Here is a 15,842-nt window from a genome sequence, read left to right as displayed (position 1 = left end):
ACCAACTGTATGTGTGTGTGATAGTGTGTGTACGTTTAGATGAAAAAAAAATTGTGGTTAATTCTTCTTGTTGTGTACTTCCTGCCCCTGACATTTGTTGCTGCTGCTGTGTAATGTAGCTGAGGCTGAGTAGGAGAATCAGACGTAAATGACCTGTAGATGTATTCCTCAGCTACGCCTGCCCTCCTCAACCTGTTCTTGGAAAACCTGGAAAGTAGAAAATGGTGACCAAGGAAGCCAGCTAGATGTTGTACTGCCCTGAAGTGTCTCCCTAGGATGTTAGATCATTTTAGTTGATAAGTAATTTAAAAAATGTAGGATTCTATTTAATAAAATAATATATACATTTGGAGACTGTAAATCACAAATAGTGGGGTTTTTTTTTTTTAAGATTTTATGTATTTATTTGTCAGAGAGAGAGAGAGAGTACAAGCAGGGGGAGCAGCAGGCCGAGGGAGAAGCAGGCTCTCCGCTGAGCGGGGAGCCCACCATGGGGCTCTATCCCAGGAGCCTGGGATCATGACCTGAGCTGAAGGCAGACGCCTAACCAACTAAGACACCCAGGCGCCCCACAAATACTGGTTTCTTAAAGACGACTTTGAGTCAAAGACTAGGACTTATGTTTTCGTGGACCTGATTCATCAACTCTTAGGGGGACTTCAGCAATAGTTTCCCATCCTCATCTGATTCATTTTCCATGATTAGTGGGATATTTTTTAATGCTAATCAGGTCACATGTCTTCTCTGTTTAAAATACTTTAATGGCTTCCAACTGCACTAAGTTCAAAGCGCTTGCTATGCTTACAAGGCCTACATAATATGCCCCTTCCTTGCCCTCTGACCTTCTCTTTCCCCCCTTGCTACACTGGCCAATTGCTTTCTATCCTTAGGACGTTTGCAAAGGCTGTTTCTGCTACCTGTTCTGCTCCTCTGCTCCTTTCCTGGCTCACAGCATAATGGTCACCTCTACTACCCTGACCCACCGATGAAAACTATGGCATTCTTTCTGTTATGTCTCTTCACACTTTCTGATGCTTTCCCTTTCATGAATGTATCATAATTCAGAACTTTATATTTATTTCTGTACTGAATTTTTATTTAATGACTGTTTACTCACTACTCTATAAGCTTTATGTCTGCTTGATTTGCCACTGTATCCAGTCCTGGGCATATAGTAGGAGCTTAATTAATATTTATTGTACGAAAGAATGGGCAACCCATTGACTTTCATAATACTTAAAATTCCTTAGCCACAGAATGGGATAGCCATCTTTATTCTACAGCTGGGCATATAGTAGGAGCTTAATTAATATTTATTGTATGAAAGAATGGGCAACACATTGACTTTCATAATACTTAAAATTCCTTAGCCACAGAATGGGATAGCCATCTTTATTCTACAGCTAGCTATGGAATTCAACTTGATATGTGTTTTACACAGAATTTTAGGATATTGGTTGGCCATGGAAGGAATGTGAGACTGGGAGTTTTGTCTTTTGTTTTTTCCCTTTATTCAGAGTTCAGTGGCTCATGTACTAGACATTAGACCCAGCCCCTGTTCTTCGTGCTATGCCAGGCCAAGCTAGCTACACTTTTGCTGCATCTCCTTTCTTTTAGCCCCTCCAGTCATTGTCTCTGCCTTTAACCAGCCCGGGAAATCATAAGGAACACATACGTTGACAGGTTAAGGCTCACTCCTCACCAGTCCCCCTTTCTTTAAGAATTTCTTTTTGTCTAAATAATCTTGGAGGCTTTAAAAAAGAAGCTCAGAGATTGTTGAAGAAGATACTAAGTGCCAAATGCCACTGTTCTCCCAATCCCTTCTCAGCAGGCTCCCAGTCCTACTTTCTGCTCAGCCTCCCCTGCTCTTTGTCTTTCCCAGTCCTAGAGTTTTTCCAGGTGTGTACCTATGAAACCCATGGCTCGGATTTCATTTCAGTCCAAAAATTTCTTCCAGGGTGAATACAGACACCTGAGAGAAGGTGACAATAAAAGAAGTCATGTCTTCCAGAAAGCCAGTGAATATCTCTGAACTTTGATTTATCTATGAAATGGTAGCTAAAACCAACAATCTGAAGGGACATTTAAGACTAAATAAAATCCCATATGCAATAGTATTTTTACAATGTCAGATACTCAACGCTCAGTAAATGTCCACTGATTATTCATCTACCACTTTCACTTCTCCCTACTCTTCTTTGGTTACTCCAGAATCCTTGAGATTCCTTTAGCCCAGGATGGGAGGAGAGTATCATTACAGTTGGTCCACCTGTTTGTCAAGAAAGTGGGAAAGTGCGTTGTGTTTAGACGATGAATCATGAAGGAGCATTGACCTCACATAGGATTTTCCATCTCAGCTCTGTGTGTGTGCTGGATTTCAGCCTCTAGAATTCCAGTATGCGGAGGGGTTTTAATGGTAAGCAAATTCAATCTCCCCCACTCATTCATAACTAGCGGTCTAGTGAACAAAGCGGTCTTTGGTAGAACCACCCCACTGTCTGATTTTGCAAACATGCTTCATTTCCACTTCCTAAGGGAGAAAATCCTAGAAAGAATGTGAGATGACCAGAAGGGGAACAAGATGCAACTTAACTACTGGCAAGTCCTACCATCAAACTAGAATTTTAAGTTTGCTATATTGGCCTAAAGAAAAAAAAATGGTTAGATTCTCAATCATAGAGGTTTTTGCTTGTTTGTTTGTTTTGGTTTTGTCAGTTATCTTAAAGCAGTAAGGTCCCTAACCCCCAAGAAGCTAAGAGGATGAGGGATGTGGAGAGATACTTGTTGAAGACCAATGAGCTGCCTTGGACAGTATGATGCCTGCCTGGGAGACATGACCAAGCTGGCAATGTCTGAAAAGGTGAGAGAGCCTCCTGGTTTCCAGCCTGTTCTCTCCAATTCGGTGTGCCTTCCAGTAGAATTAGTTTTTGGCCCTGCTACCTTTGTTCTTTCCCGTGTTTGCTAAGTGGGGTTCTGCTATGGTTCTCAGGCTGGGAGAGAACTTACTGCTCTGTGCCAGACTCCTCTTCTGGAATTTCTACTCCCTGAAAGGTGCCAGCCTAGAATTGAAGAGTTGGCTAATTTGAGTTGGTGGGTATCAGTTCATGAGCCAGCTCTGCCATTTATAGCAGTGTGACCACAGCCAATCGCTTTACCTTCCGTGCCACAGTTTTCATGTTGGCGGGTGGAGGAAGATGGTGTGTACCTCACAGAACTGCTAGAAGAGAGCATGGAAAGCACTGAAGAGTGCCTGGCACTTGGTCGACAGTCAAAGCTAGTTGGCTTTCTTCCTTGCCTCGCCCCGCATATTCCACTGTGTTCCTGGCTATGGAAGGAGGCTGGCAAGCATCAGGGACTATTAGGAAGATGAAAGAGGGAAGCTTCAGGAGGAAATGGTCTCAGGGACTTCAAGAGGAGGTAAGGAGCTCTCCTGTATCCGGTTCATTTTGTCCCTGAAAGAGTCTCATCTTTGGAACGTGGCATCACATGTTGGTCGTGCAGGACCGGGGCCTGGAAATGAAATTGAAGCTGTAGACAATCTTCCTATTCTGGATTTATGGTGCTATTTTGAAATACACCTAAAATCCCAGAGGAAGAATTCCATTACAAATACATATATATAATGTTGGCTTTTGTAGAAAGTGGTTTTTTTTAGCAATGCTGCAGGAACATTGAAGTTTATCAGTTAATATTTGAGAAAATAAGAGAGATACCCACTCCATTGCTGCTGACTTTTCAGTGGAGAAGACAGAATATTGAAAAAGTAATGACAATAAATTGAGCAAATGCTCTGAGAGGGGTAGCACCCAGTGCCGAGAACACTTAGTAGGGGCACCAACTTCGTTTGGTGGTGGTGGGGGGGTGGGCTGATGTGGTCGGGGAGAGCTTCTGGAACAGTGACATTTAAATTGAGACCTGAAGTGTGAGTGGAGGAATTCTGCATGCAGAGTCCGAGGGTGTTCCTGGTAGAAAAAGCAGCATGTGCAAAGGCCCTGGGTGAGAGAGCATGAAGCAAGGTCGAGGACTTGAGGAAGTTTGTTGGGCTGGGATAGAGGACGGTAGGCAGGGATTAATCAGAGAGGTAGGCAGGGACCAGCTCGTGAACTTTCTGGGAAGCCAAGCTGAGGGATTTAAATCCTTTCCAAGAATCATAAAATGTTTTGCTTGAAGAGTGACCATAATCAGCAAGGTTGGCCGCTGCATAGGGCGCATTTTGACACACGTTAAACAAGAGACGAAGGTGGCCTGGACTCAGGCATTGACAATGGAGCAGAGAGAAGAGGAGGAATCAGAGATGTTTTGGGGAAATATTGACAGGGCTTGGCCATGGGTTGAATGTGGCATGCTTGTGGAAGAAGGAGGTATCAAGGAATCCAGGAATTCGGGGCCGGGTAGGGTTCAGTGAGCAAGAGGCAGGTGTTGACAGAGAAAGGGTGAAGTTCAATGTGTGAGCTGGGTTGGAGGGTTTAGTTTGTAGACAAGAGCTAAGATGGAGATAAGGATTTTGGGGTTATCAGCACAGAGATCACGGTTTCTCAAATTATATTCCAGGTACCACCTGCATCAGGCCCACCTGCCCTATTTGATACACAAAGACCAGTGGAGAAGGCTGGGATAACGGCTCAAGAGTTGTTAAATATTTTGCCCATGAAATGCGCACGGAGAACAGAAATTTGAACATCTTCCAATATAAGTGGCACTCGAAGTAATGGTGTCCGCATGTTGCTGGTGTGGAGGGAAGGCAAGCCTGCTGGAGAAGCGGGAAGGGTCTCTCTCATTTGCCCTGGTCTCTCCTCTTCTTCTTATCCATTCAGCACCCCTTTGCCCCCCCCCCCCCCCGCATAGACTCATTTTGTTTGTTTTGTTTTTTGGGGGAGGAATGGTACAAATGAGGCCCAGCCCCTTTCAATTTTTCTTTTCTTCTTTTTTTAGTCTAATTCAGGACAAAAAAAGCTTTCATCGAAAGAACAGATGTCATCTGCTTTGGTCTTTTGTGGTGGTTTTATTTTATTTTATTTTTAAAAAAATGCTCCTGCAGATGAGGCTCATTTAAACATAATGACGAGGCAACAAAAGCCCTTGCACAGAGGCACTTCAGATTCGGTTTGACTCGAGGGAGGGAGCGCAGACAAGGAGATGTCCTGTCCACTTGGCTCCCCTCTTAGGGCCCCAGCAGCTGCATTTCAGATGCAAATGGAAGCTGAGGGTGGGGGGCGGAGGAGGGGAGTGGAAATGCCCAGGAAGCTGCCGGGCAGGTGTCGAGGATTCCAGACATCGCTGCAACAACAGGCTCTGCAAACACAGAGCTCACAGAGAGTGGGCTTGAGGGCGCTCGCTGGGAGGGCTCAAGTGGACCCGCAGCTGCGCTGGACATTCCTTTTCCTAACCATCAATGGGCTCTGTATTGAAAATATGAGAGCCAGCAAATGGCATGTTCGGAGAAAGGAAACGCTTTGGAAACGGAGCAAACATCAGGCTGAAGGGGCTTCCTCTGGGCCACGCTCCTTATTTAAACCCACGTGCTTGCGTAAAATAGATATTTGATATATGACATTGGCATCCTGAGGCTGGAAGGAATCCATGGAATTGTCCCATTTATCCGTCTCCTTCTATAGATGAGAAATATGTGTGGGGTCTGGGTGACTTGCCCCGGGTCACAGAGCGCCTGAGTGAAATGCAGGCATTCTGGGGGTAGTGACATTTCTCGAGGACGCTCTGTGCTAGACACAGTTCAATATATTGTGTGCACAACTTAATTTGCAGAGCAGACCTATGAGAGTTTTCCTCATTTCCATTTGTAATGTAAGGGGAAATTGAGGCTTCAGTGAATTCAAAACTTCTCCTGAGTCAAAAAGCTGGTAAGTCATAGGATTTGGACCTGGGTATGGATGCCTTATTCTAGAACTCATGCATTTTTCCATTATACTTCATTCCTAACTCCTGGAAAAGTAGTCTTTTCCCTCAAGCGCACGTGCGCGCGCACACACACACATCTATACTTATGTAAATGTTGTTTCTGTTCCCATATACGTAAAATGCATGAACATGCATAAATATTAAAACCTCAAAACAAACATGGGACTTCAGCTCTACAAGTATGAAACTAAAATGCTATCAAATTCAGCTATGGAATAGTCACGGTTAAGGTTGGCAACAATCCCTTGCCCCGTGTCTCGCACGGTATATGCACTCAATCAATATCTGGATTTGAATTGTGCCCATATGTCTGACAAGGGGCTTTTCCTTAGAGGCAGAGCCTAGTGTCTACCACTGTCACACCTCCTGTGAATCTTACTGTTTATGTTGTGCCGGTGTCCATGCGGCACCTGCCTAGACGTTAGTTCATTGCATCTTGGTAATACCGATGTAAGGAAGGAAAGCAGGGCCACTTGTCCCATTTTATAGGTCAGAAAACTGAGGCTCAGGGAGATAAACTCATGTTCCCAGAGAAAGCTGGAAGGTGAATGCAGACCTTCTCAGGCCAGCACACGGACAGAAGCTGTTTCCTGAGGGGCAAGGTCAGAGGAGAAGGGTCATCGGCATATAGGCGCACCTGCCTCCCCCTGCTGAAAGACACTGTGGTCCAATGGGTCAAACTCCAGATTTGCAGACAGACTAACCCAGCACCCTGTGGGTATGTGAGTGTGTAGGTGGTGCTGGAGGTATGGGGATCATGGGGACGGTGACCTGGGGGAGGTGAGACTCTGTGGGTGGTTCCTTTGCACAGATGCGTCACCCTCTGGGCCTGCCCGAGGACTGTGACAATGTCTGTGTGAGTGCCCACGAGCAAGCACCCACATGGGTGACAATAACCACGAGTGTGCTAGGGCCATGGCCAGAGTCCCTGCCTGTGGCAGTGTGGGTCGTGGGTTTCTGGGTCCCTGTGTGGAGCCCTGTCTTTGAGCAGTTCTGTGACTTCAGTCGGAGCCACTGAGACCAGCCATTTTGCTGTGTGGGTGGACCCACAGTCCTACTCCTTCCTTGGGAAAAATAACTCAGCAAAATCTACTACTACTGAGTGGGCCAAGGATGTGAAGGATGATGCAGTATGAAATCTGGCTCAGATACCTATTTTATGGATGGAAACACTGAGGATCAAGGGACAAAAGCAGTTTATTTATTACTTCATACTTGACTCTGATATTTCATTTACTAAAAAAAAAAAAATTGTTGAGTAAGCATTCTGTGGAAGGACTCACCTCTGAGGATTTCCCAGTCTGGTGGAGGGAGACATGTAAAAACAAGAAGTCACAATGCCAACAGGTGTTTACTGTGAGTGACTACGTTTTGACAGAACTCACAGAAGGAGCTACCAACTAATTTCTGGGTGTCTAAGAGGGCCACACAACAGAGATGACATATGAGCCAAATCTGGCAAGAAAAATTTTTTCCAAAGACACAGAAGCGCTTACCTATGAGAAGGTAACATGTTCAAAGACCCAGAGGTGAGAAAAGTACAGTGTGATACGGGACTCAGGGCTGGCTGGAATCTAGGGTGTGACTGTACACATGAGTTTGTAGGGTGGGGTCAGCAGGCAAAGCCAGAAGGTGGGGAGGGGGTGCTGGATCAGGAAGGGCTTTATATACCAGACTCAAGAGGCTTCACTCTTTCCTGCAGGAACTGGGAAAGCTTTGAAGGATGTAAGCAGGGGGATAACAAGATTCGAAATAAGGTTCAAACATATAGTTCTGCAGACAGTCTGGAAAGTGGACTGGAGAGAGACTGGAGGCAGGGAGACCAGTTGGAGGATGCCAGAAATAGTCATAGTGCATGATGATGAGGGCCTGGCCAGTTCCAGCTGCAGTGGGGAAGGAAAGGCGGAAGTGGATGTGAGAGATTCGGGCCGTGACAGTGCCGTGAGTACTGGAATGACAGGTGGAAGAGGGGCGCAGGACGTCTCAGCGCCGAAGTTAGTGATCGGGTAGATGGTGGTACAGTCAACCAGGAGAAGAGCTGAGGGAGGCAGGTGTGGAGGCCGTTGTGTGTACAGTTTTAAACTTCTTTCTTGTTCGATGCTTGGGGGTGTCAAAGTGGTGGTGTGGATAGAGAAAACAGTCTGGAGCTCAGGAGAGAGGCTAAGGTTGGAAGACAGATAGCTGTGAGGATTAGAACCCATGCACATTGATTTTGATGAGACGGAACACTATTTCAAATTCATCAAAAGTGGTATTCAAATGTGTCTTAGCACGTGGGCTGAAAAGCTCCAGAGGTCAGAAAGATGTCCAGCATTTGCTCTGGAAGGTCCCCCTGGGCTGGCAGGGAGTTTGCCAAGGGGTGAAAGAGAGGATGCCCTGGGAAGGCATTCAAGCCCCTACTTGTCTGCTCTGTGTCAGGAGCCCAGCAGGGCCAAACCCCTTTATCTCGGAGTCATCCTTCATCAGATGGAGTGTTCACTTATTTCCTCTCCAGCCCCCGTGCCCTACCTACCACCACCACCTCCTCGCCTTAGTCACTGGAACTGAGTCATCCTTTCAGCTTATTCCTGTCACCTTTTCCTCCACCAGGACAGAGTCGGTTTGAGCAGGAGCTTCTGGGCCAGATGGGGACAAGAGGAAAGGTCTCAGATTCTGGGTTCCTATCCTTTTACCACTGTTTCTTTCCAGGAGACAGAGGGAAGAGTGAGGCTGGCCAGTCTCAGTGACTCCCAGGAAGGAAGGGATGAAAAGGAGCAACTCCAGGGTGCCAAGCAAATGCCAGATGTGTTAATATCCATTCTCCATCACAGTGGGGAGCAGCATTAACCTCACATGAACGTGAGGCTCTTGAGGTGAAGCCATTTCTCCAAGGTCACAGAGCAGGTTTATCTGAATTATTTTAAAGCTTGTATTATTTCTTATACATTGCTCTGCTCACCCTGTGTTGTCTTTGGGGGAGGATGGCATTGAAGTAAACTTGTCCGTGAGTGCCTACTATATGCAAAACACTACGCCAGAGCCATTCGCAACATCACATGTTGGAAATCCTTGATCCTTTGATCCATTCATTCAGTATTTTCTGAGTACTACCTATGAGCAGGGACTGCACAAGGGCTATGGAGATAGGAGACTCAGGGTCTCAGTCCTGGCACACTGCAACACTGATCACGGTATGCAGGGATCAAACAGCGAAAGCGTATTTCATAGTCTATGAAGAGTTCAAGGAAGATTTCTCAGAGTTACTTTGAGGCTGATATTGAAGGCTGAAGCTGGGGAAGGGAAGCCAGGACTGTAGGAACTGTAAGCACATGTTGGGAGCAAATGCAGGAAACAGGAGGTATAAAGGAAGAGTAGCGTGGCTTGGCAGATGTTGGGTAGTTGTTGGGTTGTCAAGACAAGCTTTTATTCTTTTTAAGATTTTGTTTATATAATCGTCGGAGAGACTGAGAGAAAGAGAGAGAGAGCACAAGCAGGGGGCGGGGAGAGGCAGGCAGAAGGAGAAGCAGGCTCCCCGCTGAGCAGGGAGCCCAATGCGGTGCTTGACCCCAGGACCCTGGGATCATAACCTGATCCGAAGGCAGACATGTAACCGACTGAGCCACCCAGGCATTCCAGAGACAAGCTTTTAAAGCACTACTAACAAGAGATGAATTACTGAAGATTTGACTATGCTTATATTCTTCTATTGACCCATCAGCTCTTTACTGCATTCACCCCTTTTATTGCTTCCTCGGTACCAGATGCTGGGCAAGAATGTGGGGGTACAATGGAGAGCAAAAGGCAGGGACAGTGCCTGAGTGCTTGACATGAAGGTTAGAGACTTGGAGCAGATGGTCACAATCCTGTGGATGTTTGAAGAGTGTTAAAAAGGAAAAGAAGATGGTGTGAGAGACCACAGAATAGGGACCTGTTTTTGGGGGGTGGTAAGGAAGGGTCTCGTTGAAGAAATATCACTTAAGCTGAATCTGAAAAAACGAATGCAAGTGCTTAGATGGTGTGTGTGTGAATGCAATGGGGTTGAGGGTATGGTGGAGGATGTGGGGGTAAGGGGCAGGGAATATTGTCCCAGAAGGATGGCATTAACAAAGAGAAGACAAGCATTCTAGCAAAATAACAGTGCAGGATGGTCTAGAAGCTGGTGGCACCTTGTTGGGGTGATTGAACCCATGGCCTTGTGCCCATCCTGGGAAACTGCAGCTGAGCTTGGACTTGGATCTTTCAGCCACTTGCACTTCTGGGTTTGCTCTGTGACTAGGCCCTCTGTGTCTTGACGTCTTCATCTACGAAGTGGAAGAGCACACACCTATGTACCTTCCAGAATACTGATACTAACAAGAAATGGCGAAATACAAGTCCTCTGCAGCCATTCTGTCAAGGACTAACAATTTGAAGTTGAGGTAAAAGGTCAGCAAAGAGCTTTGGAGTGTTCATTGAACACACACACAGACAGCCCAGGATCTCGCACAGTCAGCCGCTGGGAGACAGCTGTGGCTTCCCATTCCTGTATTTACCCATCTCTAAATGAAGAGGAGGGCTTTGAATGGATGGATGCAGGGTACTGCCACCAGGACTGTGCTTCTTGGGGTGCCCCTAAGAAGAGACAGCTTCCTTCCTTTTCCTTATTTCTAGTACCTTTTCTTTTCCTGAGCGAGAAAGGGGCTTTGGTCTGGAACCAAAGCACATCAGACACAAGGACTCATGTCTGAGTTGAACTCTAACCTCTGTTGTGCCACATATTGGCTATGTGACCTCGGGCAGTCCCTTCCCCAAGCCGAGGCCGTGTTTCCTCACCTCCAAGACAAGGTGGTTGGTCCAAGATTTTGGGGTTTTTGCAGCCTGACATGCTGGGACGTGAAGCCCTCACGGGAAGGCCCTGGGTTGTACTTAACCTGGTTTGGGATCACCATTTGCCTACGTTTGTGGTCTGGAAGGGCCCTCTCTCTCTTTCTTATTGTTGTCTTGTTACCCAATTCCAAGTTGCAAAGAAGTTTTCTCCAAAACACTTCCAGTACGAGCATTTCATCGATGGCTTCTACATCATTTCAAGATTTTCTGTTGATGAGGGCCCAGTGAGTCTGAACTAATGCCAAATCAAGTTTGATTTATAATCCAGGTAGTGCAGTGATCAATCAGGGTAGGCCAAATGGAGAGTGATGGTTAGCATGGTCAGGAATAGCCAGGGTAGGGATGGGCATATTGGTTTTCTCCGAACAACCAGTAATTAAAGCTTTCCCCTTCACCTCCACAATCCAATGCTCTCCTTCCCTGTTCCTAATTGAATATGAATTTCCCTGACAGTTAAGAGTTTGCTTGTTAAATGTGGTAGGTTTTTAAAATACATATTTACAGTTGTGTGAGTGTGTGTGTGTGTGTGTGCATGCATGAGTATATTCTGTGATTTGGCTCCTGTGTATTCCTTGATTTTGATGCATCATTGATTCCTGGGGTTCATGAAGATGAGGCAAGGAGACTGGCAAGAGCCTTAATGCTGTAAGAAACCCTAGTATCGGAGAACTTTCTCAACTCTCCTCTATGAAGGACATTTAGAACATAAGAAAGTAGATTTCGTTCTCCCAACGTGAGTCAGGGCAACCCCCAACTCCTCTCGTTTTCTTTGGAGGAGCTTGATGACCCTGGGAAGTGGGTGGGCCTGGACAAGGAAAGAGAGGCCCAGAAAGTCACCCAGCCAGCAAGTTTCAGTGCTTGGATTCAACTGCCACCTTGAGAAAAGATTAATACGTAATGGCCTAAGTCTCTCACAATGCGCATGTGAAACCAGCTTTGTGGATGTGGAGTCCGAGGCTCCGGAGCTCGTCTCCAGAGTGTTCTCTGGTCTGTGACTCAACTTGGGCAGCGTCCCTTCACATGGTGGTGCTTCTTTGCTCCATTATGAACATTACCACTCTGGTGAGACAGTTTCAGTCACGGCTTGCACCTTTGTCATTCTCTGTCCCTTTGAAAACTCATTTCATGGTCCAGTAGAGCAGAGTTTCATCCAATAGCACTCTGACTTTGTGGCTTCAAAGTGTGGTGCCCGCCCCCTGGCTTGGTTTGGGGGCAGTAATGCTTAACAGTTTGTAGTTAAAGCAACAATGACACGACAGTCAGGCTTGGCCCGACACCCTGACAATTCCTAATTCTCACGCTGCCAGTGGAATGGGTGAACGGGGATGGTTGGGTTTGTGATTCTTCTATAGAATTCCTGCCCCATCCTCTACAGCTAGACGAAACAAGGAAACTCACTTAGCCATGGACCAAAATAGTATTTTATGGTTCGGAAAACTTGTGCCGTGTCGACCACCTCTCAAGTCTCAATGCTAGCAAGCTAGAAATAAATGGGAACAATTAATTCTAAAATTATCCCAAAGGCTATCCTTTTCTCCAAAGGTCTAGGTTGGTTTAATGTGTGGAGTATGTGCTGAGTTTTTTCTTTCAAACATTAATAAAATTATATATCCAGCTCTAGCCTCCAGAGCTCTGGGGTCCCCAGAAATGGAGTGTCCTAACGTGTCTGTCCCCTTTCCAGGGTAGCCCTTGCATAAGTGCATCAGTGTGAAGAGACAGTGGACTTTGAGAGTTCAGTACCCTCAGATGCTCCAACCGTAGACGCTCGGTTCCCGGTTCAGCTCAGGACAATGCAAACTGAGCTATGCATTTACTGTAATTCTAATCAGATGACTCTATCATTGGAAGAGCACCAGTGGCGTTCTGTTTGGAGTCTTCTCCATTAAGCGACTGAACAAGGGCCAGGGGACCTTTGCTTGTCCCAAATGTGGTCCTGATAGAGACTTTGGGATCTGGGTACTATGCTCCATTCTGTAATAGAATCAAGTTCTTTCTCCTCTTTTGGTGAGACTCTAAATCAGTCTGGAACTGGCACATCAGGCGTGGAAAAGTCATTTCCCTGCTACCTCGATAACTTCTGGCCAATTGCTCTTCTCACGGTAAAGAACAAATGAAATAGTAAACAGAATATGTGTGCATTTGGCGCAAGGGGGATGTCTGTGTTCATGCTTGGTGACAGTGACTGAATATTTTAGGTAAACATTTCCAAGTCTAGATCATAATCATATGCGGTAATGGTTGTCTAAATAACAAGAATAATAATGTGAATTTCTTAATTGCTCTGGACACCTCAATTAGAGACAGAAACATTAAAGATGAATGTATTGAAGAATCAGTTTGTGGTAGAAACTTTGCAAAATAACGTGTGGCTTTGGGAAATATAGAAATGAATTAGACCAGATCTTGACCTTGAAGGGCACACAATTAAGAGAGGGAGAGGGAGGTAAATTATGCTCCTAAGAATTATAATCCAAGATAGAAAGTGTGTGGCTTGGGATATTGGGCTCCAGGAAGAGGAAGGATCACTCCCTGGTGGGAAGACCAGGTTTGGCTTCTTGGAGGAGGTGGCTTTTGAGCCAAACTTCAAAGGATGGGAAGGATTTGGTTCATGGGAACACCAGAGGAAGAGGTCATGGTGGGAGCCGAGGTAAGAGCGTAAGTGTGAGGGTGTGTGCACCCGTGAGTGTTGCCTTCAGGCAGCCAGGATGAGGGAGGACTTCACCCCTGGGGTCAGTGATCTGGGTCATATTCTCTACATCAGTGTTTCTCCACAACTACGTGCAGACCTCTAGGGATCTTATTATAATACAATTTCTTGTGCAGTAAGTCTGGGGTGGGGGCCTGAAGTTATGCATTTCTAATGAGCTCTCAGGTGATGCTGAGGCTGCTGGTCCCTGGTCCACTCTGAGCAATAGGGAATCGTTGGGGATTTTAAGCAGTAGGGAAGGAGTTCCTGCTACACCCAGCCTTACATGTCTCTTTTACACTCTGAGGTCTCTCTCTCTCTCTCTCTCTCTCTCTCACACACACACACACACACACACACACCCCACTGGTACTGCAAGTGGGGCTCATGTGAACATTGCTTCACATCATCTTTTCCTCAGTTGTACTGACTCAAATAAAAATCCAGTAGCTAAAAAAAAAAAAAAAATCCAGGTAGCGGGTGAAAGTGGACAAGGGGCAGAAAGAGACTAAAGACCTGGCTTCTAGAAACCAGATACAGCACAAACCACAATGTAAATGCGTTTTGGTTTCACAAATGGTTTCTCCCCCTGAACTGTTTGGTGAAGGGCAGGAGTGAGCTGATGAGTGCCTTTCTATTTGAAAGTGATTTAAATACTGGCCCTCTGGCTTGGTCATTAATAGAATGTTATAATAAAATGATAATGCTTTAATTCTACTATAGAGAAAGAATCAGAATTGGAGTCAAAAGATCTGACCTTAAGTCCTTCAACCTCGCTGGACCTCACATGAGCTTCCTTATCGAGAACACAGGAGAATAACGCTTTCTCTCACTGACTTTCAGTTCTTCATAAAAATCAAATGAGCTAATGGGTGTGAAAGTGCTTTGCAGATGGAGAAGTGCCTCGCAGGTGAAATGTCTTGCAGGTGTAATAGTCACCTCTTATTCCTACCGATGGAGACAGTAGTCTTTTCTCCAGTCCTGGGAATTGCTGGCAGAATGCCTTAGCTACTACGGGGAGGGGGCCATGGTGGCCTCAGAGGCAAGGTCCCAGGTAACGTGGTGGGAGAGAGCCTCCTGTGGAGTCTGCTTTGCTGTCAGAGCAGCACGCACCTGCTGCAGGGTCAGACTTGCCCTTGCATCTGGCTGTGTAGCTTCCTGTGATCTCTGCGGAAGGGTTATCGGCGGTAGTATCAGTGTGCAAAGCATCCTCTGGGAGTGACTTCTGGGGCCAGACTCAGGTGCCCACGAGCTGTTTCCCGAGTTGTGTCCTGTGGTCTCTGCAGCTCAGTGGAGATTTCTCTGGCCCCATCCCCAGAGCCAGTAACACAAGCAGGTAGGGATATTTATTAGGTAAGGCTAGAATCAAGAGCATCAGAGCTCTAAGGGTTAACGGAAAACGGGTAAGACATCAAGAAGGAGTCCTTTAGCAAGGTAGGGAGAAGGGCCAATAGGTGGCATTCAGGGTGTGGGGGAGATAAGGAGATAACCCCTAAGAGCCAGAACTGCAAGGTCAATAACTGGGATCAGAGAGCTCACTTTTAGGGAGAGTTGTACTGCATTTCATATATGATAGAACTGGGTGTTCTTAACACAACAGACACCAGCAATAACTGTGAGGGTTAGGTTTGTGTGTCATTTTGCACATAAGGGGCTTGCCCTGGTTACTCTGAGTTAATTGAAGACCCCAGGTGATGGCCAGCTCTCTAGACTCTCTATTGCTGTCAGGAAAGGGTCATCTTTTTGCCTTCCTGGCCTCAGTTTCCTCTTTTGGAAAATTAGGGGATTGAAAGAACCGTTTTCTCCTTCCTATACCCTTCTAGTTCAATTATTCGATGAGTTCCAGGGACCCAGGCTTCCATGTCGGCCTAGAACCTCTCTTGCTCCAGGCTGTGCTCCTTGGAATCATACCCTCCCCTTGACTTTCCCCAGGGAATTTGCAATAATGCTTAATCCCTGCTCCCACACTTACTTTCACAAGAGGAAATCAATAGATTCTTTAAGCGGTTGGACCACAGGATGATGCCTGGGCCCATTTTGTCAACCAGGTGGCTCTAGTGAGGGAAGTTGTATGAGTCATTGTCGGCCAGAAATGTAAATCTGGCCTGAGGCTTCCCTTGCAGCAAAATTTAGGTCATTAATAATAGTGAACGTCTGCACAGCACGTTACAGTTACAACACACTTTACATACCTCATTTGCTTATCACAGCTATTCAAAGATGTAGGTGTTATTGTTATGCCCATTTTACAGATGAGGAAAATAGACCCTGGAAGTATGGTAACTTGCCCAGGGTGACAGGAAGTGTGTGAGTGGCAGACCTGGTACTTAGTTAAGACTTTGGACTTTACCATCCACGCACCATGCACTCCATCTCTTTGTATCAGGATTCCGGT

Source organism: Ursus americanus, chromosome 4, assembly GCF_024610735.1.
Source record: "Ursus americanus isolate L20-20 chromosome 4, mUrsAme1.1.p, whole genome shotgun sequence".
Classification (NCBI taxonomy): domain Eukaryota; kingdom Metazoa; phylum Chordata; class Mammalia; order Carnivora; family Ursidae; genus Ursus; species Ursus americanus.
Note: the sequence above shows the minus strand (reverse complement) of the source record.